The sequence below is a fragment of the Osmia lignaria genome, chromosome 1, assembly GCF_051020975.1.
Source record: "Osmia lignaria lignaria isolate PbOS001 chromosome 1, iyOsmLign1, whole genome shotgun sequence".
In the NCBI taxonomy this organism is placed as follows: domain Eukaryota; kingdom Metazoa; phylum Arthropoda; class Insecta; order Hymenoptera; family Megachilidae; genus Osmia; species Osmia lignaria.
The window spans coordinates 10,436,724-10,453,557 of record NC_135032.1 but is presented as its reverse complement, the minus strand read 5'-3'; the positions used below and the strand labels follow the sequence as shown (position 1 = coordinate 10,453,557).

At 38.7% G+C, this 16,834-nt stretch overlaps 1 protein-coding gene across 1 annotated transcript in view; it reads left to right on the top strand.

Moving 5' to 3' along the window:
- The window catches only part of sha (shavenoid), a 48,255-nt gene that overhangs the window by 5,896 nt on the left and 25,525 nt on the right, over nucleotides 1–16,834 (top strand). The window lies entirely within an intron of this gene.

Genomic DNA, 16,834 nt, shown 5'->3' with positions numbered 1-16,834 from the left:
TTTAGCCTATTTTCGAATTTAACAGAAGGGTCATTGACGACTGACACCTCAAGTTTTATAATTAATAGAAAAGAGAAAATTTTGACTAACCGGTAGTTTAAAATATCAAATTAATCAATCGTCTCGATGACATCTCTAATCAACCACCTGCTATCATTTTCCCCTACGTTTAATTGAATGAAGTCTATTAAATTGTCAAGTAGCAGCGAGTGAACCGACTTCATTAAAATTTTAACAACATATCAGTGTCCCTGTATAATAGCATCGATGCTATCAAAAGTTGAATCCCTGTTTAATTAACATATAGCTATTAATCATCGGTCAAAAATCCGTCGGTTCGGACATTCTTTTCTTCAACACCTGAAAGAAGGATGAGACTGTTAATTTTGACTGGACCAATCATTGCCGTTTGTCGAAATTGCTGAGAGAAAAAAGAGGTAGTAGTGATTGATAGAACTTTAACAACTGGTTCGTTGCTACTAAACATTGCCACTTTCTTTTTTTTTTTTTAAGAGATATCATCAGTTCATTTGTAATCTTTGAAATTTGCGAGGTTTCTCTTTACAAAATTATCAAACAGTTATATATCCATTGTAACACAGTTATTTAGGTTTGCATGGAGCGATACATCATTTTCGTGTAACTATAGGCTTCTTGATGATTAGCTTGTGATCACCAGCTCGTTAAGTTTAGATTAGGTCATTTATTCAAACATTGATATAATCAACACCTTGTAAAAGAAGAAATTATTCACCTCCTCCAATCCTTCTGACACCCTCATTTATAATTCCAAATAATTATTATTATCGCTAGTCGACCCACCTTCAATTACACAAATCATTCGGTATCTCTGTTACGTTTGTTCCATCGACTCGCCATTTAATTACACGACCTACCTGTCGCATAACTCGTACTCAAGACTAATAGAACTGTCCAGCAGCGTCGTGGAACTTTTCTAATCCCTGATCAATTCAATAAATAATTCCGGGTGTCGAATTAATTAGAAATTGCCAGAGATGATTACTGAAATGATTTCTCGTTCAACCTTGTAGAATCTCGTAGAAATTCGATACGTTTGCCCGGAGGGTTAATTATCCGTGCGTCCTCGAACCGATAAGGGTCGCGTTTGCCCGAGAATCGGAGGAAAGGAGCAGAGGAGATAGGATCGCCTTGGCCGTGTACAGAAACGACCTTGCAAGGCCACGAAGAAGCCGCCTCGACACACACACCCACTTTATACTCGTAAAATAAGAGCAGACGTGGTGAACGTGCTAGAAGCCGGCGGCGGATCTCACCTAGGGAAACATGCTTCCCCTTCGTCTGCTAGACGGGTTTTCTGTTACGTTCATTCAAGCTGCCACGCCTCTCTGCTCCACTTTCCAGCTTCTTACACTTTCTTACCAGTTCTCCTTTCATCCCGTCTGGGAAATTCAAACAAAATCCTCCTGAGCCAAAATATTTCAATTCGATTCCAATTAATGAAATTAGAATATTATTTAGAAGAATAATTGAAAATCTGTCATTTCTCGATACTTTCAGCGTGGAATAAATCTAGCACTCGCAAATTATTTGAAATCAATGAATTATCAGAAGTACTCAACACTGAAAGAACCTCGAGTGTTTAACGAGCAGGTTACGAAAGTCGATTACGATGCACGTCGATCACCGTCAATTAATCAATCGATTAACGAACAGTCGAGCCCCAATCAAACATCATTTACGTCGCTCCAACAGGGTAATTTTAATTATCCCCCGTGAACAGATGGTCGAGTTGTATAAAACGCGTCCGATGGTACAACAGACGCTTTGAAAGCTCGTTAGCTTTGCTACACAAAACGCTTTTATTACTTTTCATCTATTTTCACGTGACAGCGTTCGATCACTTCTATCGCACTTATGTTGTCTGAACATCCCGGGATCGTGATTGAGTATCACGCGGAAGCGTTGGGATCCTCAAGAAACTGACGCTTCTGATCTGCCGATAAGGGAATTGAATGTTCCATTTCTGGTTTTTGATTTTTATTACGAAAATGTAGTCCCTGATTCTTAAGGCTATCTTGGAGATAAGTTATTCGTCGAAGCGTATAAAGTTGCGATAGAGGTTGATACCATATCAACCTAGTACAGTATTGCAACCTGGTTTTAAGATTTAAAATCAATGCTAATTTATGATTTACCGTCTTGGAATAGATCCGGATTGTAAGAGATCCCGTTGACCCTTGGCTACTGGTTCTCTCCTTTCAAAGGATTCTATAATTAAATTCTATTATAATTTATCCTGGAATAGCCGTATCATTAATCGTAACCACTTCTACTGTCGCGTTTAGAAATGTTTCGAATAGATTTTTATCCCTCGGGTTCGTAAATATACTTCGTCTGGCTGCTGTCTTCGTTTCCAAGATATCCGCCTGTTTCGTACGTCGATTTACGATATGACCGTGTATTACAGCGACGAAAGTGTCGTTTCAATCGATATCTTAATTCTCCTTACCAAATTTCCTTCGATCGCCTCGCCACGGTTCGTTTATTAAATAGATTCCTGCTAAATGAGTTGTCACATTTAACGGTAAAACGTCTCGTTTCTCTGTTTGTTTCTGGTTTGATCATATTTTTTTACATTTTAACAAGAAGGGAGAACGTTTCTTTCGTTGCTGGATTATTTATTCGTCGATCGTTGTGTATCTTTACGCTTACTCGGGCTTCTTGAATTATTAGTCACGCGGATATTCGACGCGGTGCGTGATTTACGATGAACAGAGAAAAATCTGGCAGACCAGTCGCGATCTACGAACACAGCTTTCGTCATGCCTCTCCGTCCGACAGCTCGTGCGTAATTCATTTAGTTACACCTTGTTACGCGCCAACGAGACGCGATAATATCTGCTTAATTACGCCCCATTGTGATGATACTGTACTTAATCGCTCGGAGCACAGGAAATACCTCGGGTAACTTCTATTTCTTTTGTAAGATTTAAGTGGGAGCTTCTGGATGCGCTACTTGCACTTGGTATTTTCGATTTTCATTCATTTTCTGTTGAAAATTAAAAGCTGAAAAGGGTTGAAAATGTTGACATGTTGAAAAATTGAAAAATAGGGAAATTAAAAGCTTGAAAAATTATAAACCTAACAAGTTGAAAAATTTGAAAGGTTAAACGCGTAAATACGTTCATTGCCCTGACAAGGATTAAAATATCTATAATCAAATCCGAGTGATTACTAGATCAGGTAGTAGTTAACGTAATTGAAGTTTCTGTGCGGAAAGGAAAAGGAAAATACAGACAGATTACCGTACTTACACTTAATAGAGGAAGAAGCTTGACGTACAACGCGTAACTCTGTTGTTATGTAAATCAAACACTACGTTATATAAGCCAGTAAATTTTCTTTTCACCAGTTAAATCAGAACAGCTTGTTCGCTCCGATCGGAACAGGTGTTCGTTAGTTCCAGATCAAATTCCACGGGAAAAGTAAAATCGCGCATCAAAGCGAACAAGGAAACGCTTTAAGAGAAAATTTAGCAATCAATGAAGTTATGTTTTACATCGAGATCCGAACGATGACGACGATAGCGAATATACTTTCACTCAACTGGAGAGTGTTATAATATGCTCGTTAAGAGGATAGCATAATTACTAGTACGTTCTAATTACAAACGCGTTCGATGGCTTCTTACCCCAGTTTAACATCTTTCGAAAGTAAAAGCTCGTTAAATAGCTTGTTCCAAGTCCATCCTCATCTCTTTCACTTACGAACTGAATCGAACTCTCTCTGGTCTATTAATTTTTATTCGTAAAAAAAAGAGATATTAATATTGGATCTCCAGTTATGTCTTCATAGACGAAGATTAAAATCTCTTAGAATTCTCTTTTCCTTATTATTCGATCACACGTTACACATTTTCATTCGATCGAGAATGAATAGAAACAGGTGTCTCATTAAATTCACCAATTCCATTGTGACAGGCCGCTGAAGAGATACCGCTAGCAGCGAAGATGTCCCACAATTTTCTCTAATCTTTTATCAACGGTGAGAAAAAGGATTCCGCTAGGAAGGTTCAGTGGACCGATTACCGTGCTTGCGAACCTTGACGATTCGTTGGTAGACTATATCTTTCATAGAACAAAGTCTCCATTTGAATTTGCTGAAATTTTCAGCAGACATTCTTGGCCCAGAGTGCCATATGCAAATACCGATAGATAGCAGGTGTCCGGCTAATGAAAAGTCGTCAATAATGCATGAGGCATTTTATTAGCCTGCCTATCAGCAGCTCGTATTATGAATGAACCTCGAATCGCTAAAAATAGACGTGGCTCGTTGTTTGAAGGCTGTATGTCACTCATTTGCGTATCGCGGATGACCCAATCGTGATTGACGTATCAAGGAAATTGCATATATAAAAATGAAAAAAAAAAATTGTATAAATTACGATAGAAACTGAAGAATGAAAGAACTGGTTCTATTTGTCGCTGATTCCATTCAATATGCAATCGTAACACGTACAACAAGTTTCTTGAACCATTATAGCAAGGTTATTCCAACTGGAATAACAGGTTGCAGGTGTAAACCTTTCGCGTGACACCCTTAACCTGCAGGGCAAAAAGTTTCAACTCAATATAGATTCAACTTGCAAACTCGTGACGTACAGGCTTATCTGACTGTTTAATCTCCGTTTACCTGTTGCATGTTAATGTAATATCTTAATTGATACCGTTATCTCTTCGAACGTGTCGCTGGGGATATTCCGGTTGAACGTGCCCTGGCCATTGTTAATTTTATTCCAAACAACTGGAGGATATTTTTCGTCTGGTTTTAATTAATACCTTGTTACGCGACGCGTGAATTTTCATAAAAAATTTTTTGGCATTTTAGGGGTCTTTTCAGGTATTTCGAAGGTCGGGATCTTAAATTAAGATTACCGGAAATAAAAATGTTTCCTACAAGAATTTTAATTATATCAAGTATCTGTTATATTTTAAAGCGAATATTCAAGAAGAATGAAAAGGCTTCGATATCCAGCTGTCTGCTCGAAGGGTGTATAATATATTCAACGAGGTACGCGCGAACGATCTTCTTCCGCGCGATACGGTTCGCCCGTTGTTTTCTCGTTACACGCTCGCCAACGCGCCTTTTTCTGTTGCACGTTGTTTCCAGTTGCTTGTGGAAGAATTTTTCAGTAGCCATTCATTCAAAAATCTTTCGTTTTCTAATGAACGTTAGAGTTTCTCTGAAAAAAATTAAATTTTCTTATTATTTTTCCAACGAAATTTCTCTCATACGCGTTCTTTTCTATCCCAATCGCTGCCGGACCTTTCCTGGACTCTAAAAGAATGTACGCAGGGATTCGCGGCATCCGTTAGCCGGTTCGCCTGCATTTCCTGCTGAAAACATTCCTTCCGTTCGGATGATCCTGAAAAAAAGGACTCCCGAGCGCTCGTTACGCCGCGATGATCAATACGAACGCTTCTATCCGCTTGTTTCGCGTGTACGCATCAAGAATCGCTCTTCTACGAAGCAACCTATGTAATTACCCCTTTGGTATACACCGTTCGCGGTTATTTATCGAGCAGTGCCTCTGTTAATTAGCCGCGGTCATTCTGAACGTATAATAAACAAAGAATTAAAAGTTCATTCAAAAAGCACGCCTACACTCGTCTTTGGAAAGTGAGAGAACCGACTGAGATATAAATATTAATTAATAAGCTGTAATTAAGAGTTTTGTGCCACGCTTTGGTAACTTCCATAAGTAAAACTTTTGCTGAAATTCATTTGTTACCTCATTTTTTCTTTTCTTCTGAAAGTGTATGTAGTTTCTGATGATTTGTGAGCAAAGTTGAATTTCAAATTCATTTTGTCTTCTATACACATTCCCGTGTATTCGTACATGTTGCGAACAATGTTCTAATAGCAACAGCAACAATAGGATCGTCAAATAAATCAAAGGAACATAATTGAAAACGAAAAGCAACGAGTAACTAGTGTTAGAATTCTTCCTTCACGGAAGACCAATCGTGGAAAGAGATTTCCTTCGTAAGGAAATGCATATGCTCGGTCACGTACACGTAGAAATACGATTGATAATTAACGTAGTTCCTCGTAGGAGCGTACAACTCTCGAACCTCTCGATTGTTTCGGAGTATATTCAATTATCCCGTTGAAAAATGAGATTCTTCTCTTGTCTGGCTTTCCTTCGCGAAAACAGTATCACGTAAAGTCATGAAATATTAAAAGCACCATATACAGGAAGCGTATTTCCTCCATATCGTACCGTGTACCTGTACTACACGTATTAAACTACTAATTACTTCGTATATGGAAAGCAAGTTCTCTGTTTATATTACCTTGAATTCGCAATTCGATGAACGATTACATAAATTTTTATTCTATTTTATAAATGGTTCAGCCCTTTTTGCAAGGTACTTTCTTAGAAAAAATGCCGATATGGAGGAAGCAGAATTTTTCAAAATTCTAATTTTGACGATATTAATATTAAAAGTGATTTAGAAATTAAATAACGTCATTTTTAATTATTAAATATTACAAAATTTCATGCAGAACTGAGAAGTATGAATAATAAATAAATATCTATTCAAATTTTTCCGCAAGTTGCGAGGGGAAGGAGGGGGGACTACAGACCTATATAATATGGGACTCTCTCCCCTACATCGTCATTCTCCTCGGGGAAGCCATTGGGGAAGGACGGAAACCCGGTACCCTTTTTTCCCTAAGAAACCCTGCTTTGATTCCAAGTACATTATTTATAGTAAATTTAAATTTTGCAACTCGTACAATAAAGCTTTCCTTAAGTCGAAGTAGAAAGAAACTAGAAGCCGACCGGAAGGTGCTTTTTCCCGTGCATAGATCGAATGAGCCTGGTTTTTGCTTACTGGAATGCGATGCACACGACTGTTGCACAAAGTATGGCGATGCACCTCGTTGGTGCATGTAGCATCTACCTCCAGGGAATTCTAATGGTGTCGGGTAATAAAAAAAAGTTGCTTTACGACTTACGTTCCCTTGATGGCTTATTGTATTTAGGAAATTCGTTAACTTTTATTATCTCTTCAAATTTCTTCTTGGATAGAAGAATTTTCTTCAGAATTTTTGTTCTCATTTTTTCTTGCATTCGGCCTGTTCCCATCAAAATTTTCGAAGATCAGCATCGCGTGTAACAACCCCGTACAATTATCGTTTACCTGAAACTCGATTTGCATAAATAATTATCTATCTCCGAGTCCATAAAGTATCCCGATTTCGGTATTTAAGCTACCGAAAGATGTTAAACTGTTTCATTAAGGATCAGGTTAATTGCTATTGGGGTAAGATCAAATGGCGGAAGATCGTGAATTTATCCGATGAATTATATCCGGCAGGAAGAATAATTCCCCTAATTTTACTCGATCACGTCTCGACGAACGAATCGGGAACGTGCAAAGATCATTGGTTGTACCTTTTCGCTAACAAGAGTCCCGAGTGGATAACCATACTTCTCGCTCGTGCCTAATTAATTGTAACCGAGAGAACAGGTTCCACCGCGAGTTTCAATTCACCGCTGCCTCTTCCGACGAATTTCCTGCCCACTGAATAATTCATACGCGTCTAATAACAGACGTTAAATCGCGTCATAACATTGCCGGGAATGTTGAAACTCTCGAGCTTGAGATATCGCGAACGTAAATGTACAACGTGTATAATTAGCCGTCCAATTACCTGGAATAATTATCAAATTTGTCGCGGAACACTCGTGTCTCTGCTCTTATCGAATCAATTGCATCGAAATGAAATAATTATATTTGCGAATGTATTATTTCGTTTTTCTTTTCGAGGTACAAGAATATGTCCTTGAATAACCGGTAGAATACGTCCGGTTCCAGGAGGCTCGAAAAGGGTAGTTGAAGCTCGTTAAAAAGCCGTCTCCGCCAATTAAAAAGTGCCACAGGAACAGCGGGCTACGAACGCGAGCTGTCAGCGTTAAAAAAACGAGTATCCAGATCGTCCGAATTTAGTCGTTAAAGTTGGCTACAGGAAGGAGATGAGGGACGTGTTTTCGTGGCGATAACGCGATCCGGTCTTTGCTTGAAAAATTAATGCATTAACACTAGCCTGGCGGAATTACTCGCAATAAAGTTAAGGGGAACGATACCGTGGAAGTTCCTTTTTTAACGGCTCCATTTTACAGCCACGGGCTTCTTTTATAGCCGACAAAGGGATCGAATGGCCCTTCGATCGCGGATACTGATAAATCTTTTGGAAAACATATCACAATTCTTGGTAATTATTTCATTAAAGTCGCGTCAGTTGAGTATGATAATTTGAGAGACAAGGGAATACGAAGGAAATCATACTATTAATACCGAATCGTGTTCCAATGTCGCATAAATTGCACGGAGAAAGTCATCCTTGCTCTGGGTTTGACTCACGCGAGAGAAACCTGCGTTTCTGTTTGGATACGCCAGGGAACCCGCACGAAAAAGGTAAACGGTAAGAATTATAGGCACGATACGCGATTTCCTTGCGCCACTTTTGCGCGATTACTTACGGTATCGAATACACCGCGACAAAAATCCTCTGATATTCTTCCTGACCCCACGACTGGAGATGAAAAATTCTGTGTCAAGTGTCAATTAATAAATCAAACTTCGTCAGCCAATTATAAGTAGAAATAAATTCTAAGTCTTGTCGTGAAAAGAAATTTTCTCAAAGTTGTAACTTAACATTCTTCAAAAATATCTTTGAATAGAAAATTGCATTTTTTCAAAAAATTCAATCTTTATTTGAAAATTGTCGTGAAAAGAAATTTTAACATTCTTCAAAAATTTGTTCAAATAGAAAATGCATTTTTACAAAAAATTCAATCTTTATTTGAAAATTGTCGTGAAAAGAAATTTTAACATTCTTCAAAAATTTGTTTAAATAGAAAATGCATTTTTACAAAAAATTCAATCTGTTCGAAAATTGTCTTGTGGTGAAAAGAAATTTTCTCAAAGTTGTACTTAACATTGTTCAAAAATATCTTCGAATAGAAAATTGCATTTTTTCAAAAAGTTCAATCTGTTCGAAAATTGTCGATTATTATCATAAATTTGCTACGTGTATGAAGCTCGATCCTCCGTTATAGTGAAGCCTTCGACCTCTTCCTGAGACAATATTGCCAATGTAGCAACATCTGTTGCAAACTACAGTAAGGTGCATTCGAGCTGGTCGAGGCAGATGCAGTTTACGTAATGACATCGCGTAACCACGAGTACACGTTAACCCTGGCCTTTGTAGGTTGTCGTTGATCGATCAGGGAATTCCTGATCCCTGGTTATCGAAAAAGACGAGCGAACGGTACGTGTGCTGGGACATTTGAAATAAATCAATCGTAAGATCCCTGTGTGAAACTCGTAAGTGAACAGATGTGCTACTGGAAACGTTCCTCCGTTGGCGCTTATGCGAATCTGATCTTTCGTGCTTCTTATTCTTCAGCTTCGACAGGCGATCCGTTACCTCCGACGATTAAGAGTAATTACGCGAACGGGATAATTGACCCGTCAAACATTCACGTCTTCGTTTTCTTCTCGCGCGGAGGCGCCTGCACGTAACATGCTAATAGGAATTCCACGTAATAGAATTACTTTGTTTTTTAATTTTCTTAATTTTGGACTTGGACTTGGACTTCCAATTCTTGAAACTTGGAAAATTTATCCAGCGAATAAATTTGAGTATCCTTAATTTAAAAAAAGGGAAGAATTATGCTTCTATCAGATAATCAATTACATTTTATTCGTAAAGTTGGTCTAGTCGAAAATTGATGAGTGAAAATGTGCAATATTTATCGGTCCCCTTTATGCCTACTTTCATCAGTTTACCCGCGACCGTGACTTTCGCGAGTTATCGTTTCCAGTTAGTAGTATAACTCGATAATAGCCAGCCGCAAAGTAGAAAGCGATTCGATCGTGTTTGTAGTTCATCATTCTGTGTCGCGCTGGCAGTTCCTTTGATGAGTTCTTAACGAGAGTGAAATTTTCCAGATTCACGGAAACATCAATCTTTTTTTTTTCTTTCTCTTTCGAAGAAGCATTTATATTCTCGTTACGGATCGCGCGATTTTCTTCTTTCGATTCGACGTTACAATGTTTCTAAACGATTAACGGAAAATTGGATGTAACGAAAGGAAGGTCGTTCCCTTCACGGTTGTCAAGGAAACTTTTAATAGCGAAGGAATGATCGGAGAATCTCCAGGTTTTCGCGGCGGGTAAATAGAACCGTTAAAATAAGAAACACTGGTGGCGGTCCATAAATCCGGTGCCTCGTAAAAGTCGTCGCTACGATACGTCTCAATCGATGACGATCATTCGATCGTCGCCTCGTTGGAATTCCACGAAAAAGTGAAATCGAACGAGTGAAACGAATGCAAGAAATTCTGTTCGCGGGCTGATTTAAACGTGTTTATCATTGAGAAACGGAAAACAAGAAACGAGAAGCAAATAAGAATCCGTGTTTTAACAGATTCGGAACATGATAGATTGAACAACGGTTTCCAGTTTTTTTTTAATAAACATACAAAAGTGTTTGTCAGATGATCGGTGGATAGATAAAGTTGTCGATTGGCTAACTGGATATTTAGAAATTGATATAAAACACAGTCGTTAGGCAAGCAGAAAAATACTGTCTGTATAGAGAACCCTTTGCATAGTTATTAAGATGTTTATGCTGTATTAAAAACGTTCCACCAGTATCGTGGCGACGAATCTCGCAATAAAAATTATACGAGAGGGTTATCGAGCAGACACGAAACACGAGTCCCTCGTTTCCTTCTTTTTCCTGCTTCGATCAGAAGACATAACGGTTGTGAACGATGGAAAGGTTGGAAATTGGCCAGCTTACAAAATTTCACTGTTACGATTCGGGGAAGGTATTAATTCGAGAAAAAAAAAAAGAAAAAGAAAAACAAAAGGACCGAGGTGAATATTGATGGAACTCATTTCCGCTCGTTATCGTCACGTTCTCGCCAGCTGCAATCTTTATTTCGACATTCGCCACTTTTCATACACGAAACGACACGTCTCGGGTTCGCCATTGAAGGGCAATTCAACGAAAGTGTAGCCTTATTTTCAAGGGAATTTATTGTTATTTGTATAAAGGGGAGGTTTAAGCCCCAGGCCCACTTTGTAGGAGGTCTCGGTATATCAGAAAATATTGAACGAAATTCATTTCACTGTTTATTTAATTTTATTTGGAATAAATGTGAATTTTTCACATTTCAATAATAATATAACATTTTAAAAGTAGATTAAAAACAAAATAATATATTAAATATCAGAAAATTTAATATACGACTGAGAAGTATGAATGATAAATAAATATCAATTCAAATTTTCCCGCAAAAACACTGCGCAAAGGGTGGTCCGCCACAGGCCTATATATACAAGATCTTCTCCTGTACATCGTCATTCTCCTCCGGGATGCCCAAGGGGAAAGGCGGGAACCTGGGACATCGCCATTTCTCCTGGTGAAGCTTGATTTAATCTCGAGTCCACTCATACATCATTCTTCTTCTTTCTTTTATACAAAAACCACCATTCCTCGCGATCCTTACAATCCAACTCGATTCAATTAACCTAACTAAGGAACCAGATTCAAACCAACGACACTAGTCGCCCATTGTTTTTCTCGGTTACGCTACTTTCTTTCACCTGAGCCTGCGATACAGGATGTCCCCTTAAGAGGTATTCGCTACAACCGACTCATTAAGAATCTATGTTTCTCTTGTAAGTTCCTTGGTAATATCCCGATAGAGCTTCTTCCGCGATATTAACAGCGAGTATCCCGCGTTCCTTGGATTAATTACGGGGATTAATTAAATCGCGTTATCTACGATATCTGTTTGACGTAACTTTGATTTACCGTGCTTTCTCAAAACTCTCCCAGAGAAAGTTTCTAAAACGTCTAATTACTCTTTCGCCCTCTAATGTACCTCTAAGACTGATTTATTTGAATCCGTTACGATCGGACCATTATCTTCCCAGCGAGTGATTAGATAAGGAAATGGAACTCTGCTGTTCTTCATCATAGTAAAATGGTTCTTAACCTTTTCAAAATTTTACAAGATTTTTGCGGAATACAGTCGTAAAATAAAACAGTATACATATTTTTTATATTCCATAATAAATAAAAATTACATATCAGTCAATAGGTAAAAAAGGTCAAAAAATTGTCGGAATTTTTTTAATGGGGTATTTTGTTGAAATACTTTCTTCACAGAGCACCAGTTAAGAACCATTGATCTAATGGCACTTTTTTAGAATGATCATTGAAACGTTTAATTATACATAATACGGATCGTGCGATTCCGATCAAATTCCAGAAACGTTCGGCATTCTTTCGATGAAAAACGAAAGATTCCTGTCTGTAGAAGAACCCATCGAATTTCCGGTATCTCGACATCGCTATTCCAGATCTAATCTCGCGTGAATTTCGTGCATACTCCGCTGTCGCGGATAACAATTTTCCTCCGTGGATTAGGTGATTTTTCGTGGTCGAATGGAAATATGGACCGTGTGTAGATCCGTGGGACGATAAAACGGTGCTGACACTATGATATAATAAATTTCCTCGGCTGCAGTAGTTCCACAGCTAGGACCTCCACTTTTTACGGTAATTTGTGAGAGACAGAGTGGATCTGTCCAGATTTCGAGAATGAGGAACAAGCGGTTCGCTAGATAAGGTAATTAAGGCGATATTTCAGTGGTTCGGCCACACGAGTTATGTATGTCGACGTGGATAACACTGGTGTTCGGCTTCTTTTTCCAAGAATGCTCTACGGAACAATTAATCACTGCGCTTATCTTAATTTAGGGTTGGGCTTTTGAAATTATCGAATGTCTTTGAGATTAATGGATCAACGTGGGGGGATGGAACGTGATCGAAGGAAAGTGTCGTTTTCCCTGCCGCACAGATCGCTGGTTAATTGCGCGAAATACGCAAACAAGTGGAAACTGGTTTTCCACGAGCCGGTGTTTTGCGCCGATTCAAAGGCAATCAGGGAAGTTTATGAACGTAGCAATTACCAGAAGAGTGAATACAACCTTCGTTTATTGCCGCTAATCCTTCGTAAAGTTATCCGAGGTAGAAACATTGAGTAATTTTATTGACTCTCTGATCAACTGTGCAGGATGTCTCTTTAAGTAAGGACAGGCACGTGTTAACAAGTTGGAAAATTATTTTTGAATTAGTAATTTAATTACACGATTAACGTGATGGTAACAATAGTAATCGAGAAGTAATGTTATTTTAATTGAAAACAGGTAGCAAGCGGTTAGGTCTGGAGAATGAAGTAAAATTGTCTGCTTTGCTGTACGAAACCGCAACATTCTCGGATTCACGCTGTGAAACGGTAGGAAACATAGACGATAATGGCGACGAATTTATTAAATACACAGGAAGCCAGCGTGACTCGCACGATCTATGATTAAATACAATCGTGAAACGCTTCGAGCTGCGTACGCTTGCGGGACCCGTTACAAACGAAAGTAATTTACCTGCGCGTGTAATTGGCGAGCTTACTTTATCGGCGTCGATTTAACGCGAAATAAACGGACATATCGGTCAGCGTCGTTGTGATCACCATCCTGGGAGAGAAGGGTATGGTTGAAAAATTGAATGGAAGGCAATGACCTGAAGGAGAGTACTTTATTAAAATGTAAGAATGTAATACATGTTAGATAACGTGGGAAGATGGAAGAAAGTGATCAAAAGTGAGTGAATTGATTAGCATCGATGAATAGCGAGTGGAAACAGAGTACGTCGACCTGGAGGGTATGAAAATGGGATTGGATTGGATTTGAAGTGGGAAACTTGGATTTTTGGGGTGGGTGGGTTAGGTTTAGCTATATTGAAAATTAGGATTTTAGAATTTTTTAATTTTAGAATTTTACAATTTTAAAATTTGAGTACTTAAAAATCTTAGCGTTTAAAAGCTTGAGAATTTTACAATTTTAGAATTTGAGAACCTGAGAATTTTACAATTTTACAGCTCTTAAGATCTTGAAATTTGGAATTTTAGATCGCCTTAGAACCTTAGAATTTTAGAATCCTAAAATGACAAGGGATCCAGTCAACAGTTTTTGGAAGAATTAGATCCTCAAAGGAAACGTGTCATATTCTCTATGACCTTCAGGAACAGATGAATTACTGTCATTTATCTCTGCAATGTGAATTGTCACTTCTGGTTGCCTCCAAGTAGCTGTTGATTCTTTTCTACCTCTCAATTCACGTCATCTGTCTTCCGCTCCATCGTTCACCACCCTTTTGATGAGTACAGATAGCTGAAACCGTAAGGACGTCGAATCCAGTGACTTCTTCCTGCCGTTATTTGCAATTCCTTCGGTTTGTGCTGTACACAAAAGCTGCTTAGTCAAAGTCGATACATTCTAAGAGAGGAACAGCAAGGATAGAAATAGAAGGAGGTAAGAGAAGGGAAGGAAAGACAAACAAAGAGGATAGAGAAACGAATGGACCAACTGGACAGACTTTATCGTCGACGCAGGGAAACACGTTTGGACGTCTACGTGCTTGTCAGCGTGCAAACAGATGCACGAAACTATCTTGCTTGGCGCGAGGAGCCCATATTCTTACCTTCTTTTCTATTGCTTGTTCGTTTAGGCAAACATTCCCGATCGTTCCTTCGATTGTTACTGTGACTAGACTCCGTCGAACTTCCTAGAAGAGATGGGACGTTCTGAAACGTTCCGGCTACTCGATTCGCAAGCATTCGATTCGTAAGCACCCAATTTGCAAGTATTCGATTTCCGAGCACTCAATTCGCTAGTATCCAATTTCCAAACACTCAATTCCCAAGTATTCGATTTTCAAGCACTCAATTCCCAAGTATTTGATTTTCAAACACTCAGTTCCCAAGTATTCAATTTCGAAGCATGCAATTCCCAAGTATTCGATTTTCAAGCACTCGATTCGTAAGCATTCGATTCGTAAGCACTCAATTTGCAAGTATTCGATTCGCAAGTATTCGATTTCCAAGCACTCAATTCGCTAGTATCCAATTTCCAAACACTCAATTCTCAAGTATTCAATTTTCAAACACTCAATTCCCAAGTATTTGATTTTCAAACACTCAGTTCCCAAGTATTCAATTTCGAAGCATGCAATTCCCAAGTATTCGATTTTCAAGCACTCGATTCGCAAGCATTCGATTCGTAAGCACTCAATTTGCAAGTACTCGATTTCCAAGCACTCAATTCGCTAGTATCCAATTTCCAAACACTGAATTCCCAAGTATTCGATTTCCAAGCACTCAATTCCCAAGTATTTGATTTCCAAACACTCAGTTCCCAAGTATTCAATTTCGAAGCATGCAATTCCCAAGTATTCTATTTTCGAGCACTCGATTCGCAAGCATTCGATTCGTAAGCACTCAATTTGCAAGTATTCGATTTCCAAGCACTCAATTCGCTAGTATCCAATTTCCAAACACTGAATTCCCAAGTATTCGATTTCCAAGCACTTAATTCCCAAGTATTTGATTTTCAAACACTCAGTTCCCAAGTATTCAATTTCGAAGCATGCAATTCCCAAGTATTCTATTTTCGAGCACTCGATTCGCAAGCATTCGATTCGTAAGCACTCAATTTGCAAGTATTCGATTTCCAAGCACTCAATTCGCTAGTATCCAATTTCCAAACACTGAATTCCCAAGTATTCGATTTCCAAGCACTCAATTCCCAAGTATTTGATTTCCAAACACTCAGTTCCCAAGTATTCAATTTCGAAGCATGCAATTCCCAAGTATTCGATTTTCAAGCACTCGATTTGATAATATTCGATTCCCTCACAGATTCTAGTAGTAGAGCCTTGAAAAGGTGATGGAAGCATAAGAAGATAGCGGGAGGCAGGTCATGACGTAGGCGAGCATCCTAGCCAAAGGTTGTAAATCCATGCCTCCCCTTTTTTCCACGGTTCACCATAAGATACGCTTCGAGACTGCATAGCTTGCCACTACGGTGCTGCTTAGTCCGTTCGAATCGTGCTGATGCACACTTTAACAGAGGCGGTCTTTCTAGACAAAGAACTCGGAAGTTATCTCTAGGAATTGTAAATCTCCTAGGTGCGCTTATAATTTCCAAGGGTGCGAAGGTGCACGGGGTCTAATGGTGTAGGTGTAACCAAATGCCAAAAGATTAATTTATGATTTCTATCAAAGGTATTGTTTCCTTGCACGTGGAATGAAACAATCTTAGACTATTATCTTCCTGTTTAGCCATCGGTTGCTGGAATTCAATTTTCTGTCCAAATTTTTCACTCTGAATTCAAAGAACCGTGGATTCTTGAAATTTAGTCCTTTTACATTTCAATTTTCTCGGAACGTGCCTGTTGGCCACAGGACGAGCTGCCTAAAACCAGCAATTCAAACGATGCCCCTGCATTCAAAGCGGCAACGAATTCCTTGAAGCCGAAACGAATCGCGCAAAACCGATCTTTACGAGGGAAGTGTTCTCTGTTATCGGCATAATTTCACGGACAGAGTAATAATTATCATATAAATTCCAGCTGGCTCTCGATCAGCCGTGAAACACGTGTAACTGTTCCGTGTTTACAGTGAGACTTCGCTCATTATTAATACCACCGAGCGTTGAGCAGTCGTTCATTAAGATTAGCGTCATTAACAATTCTCCGTTCGAATAATCCGCAAAATTTTTTCTTTAAATACAAAATTTTACTCTTAACTTCTCTATTTTGAAGATACTTGTCTCCTTGCGTTTCGATTTTTTTAAAATCACCACTTAATTTTATTTATCACCACCAAAAATCCACCAGCGATCTCGTTTTTCCTCCGTTC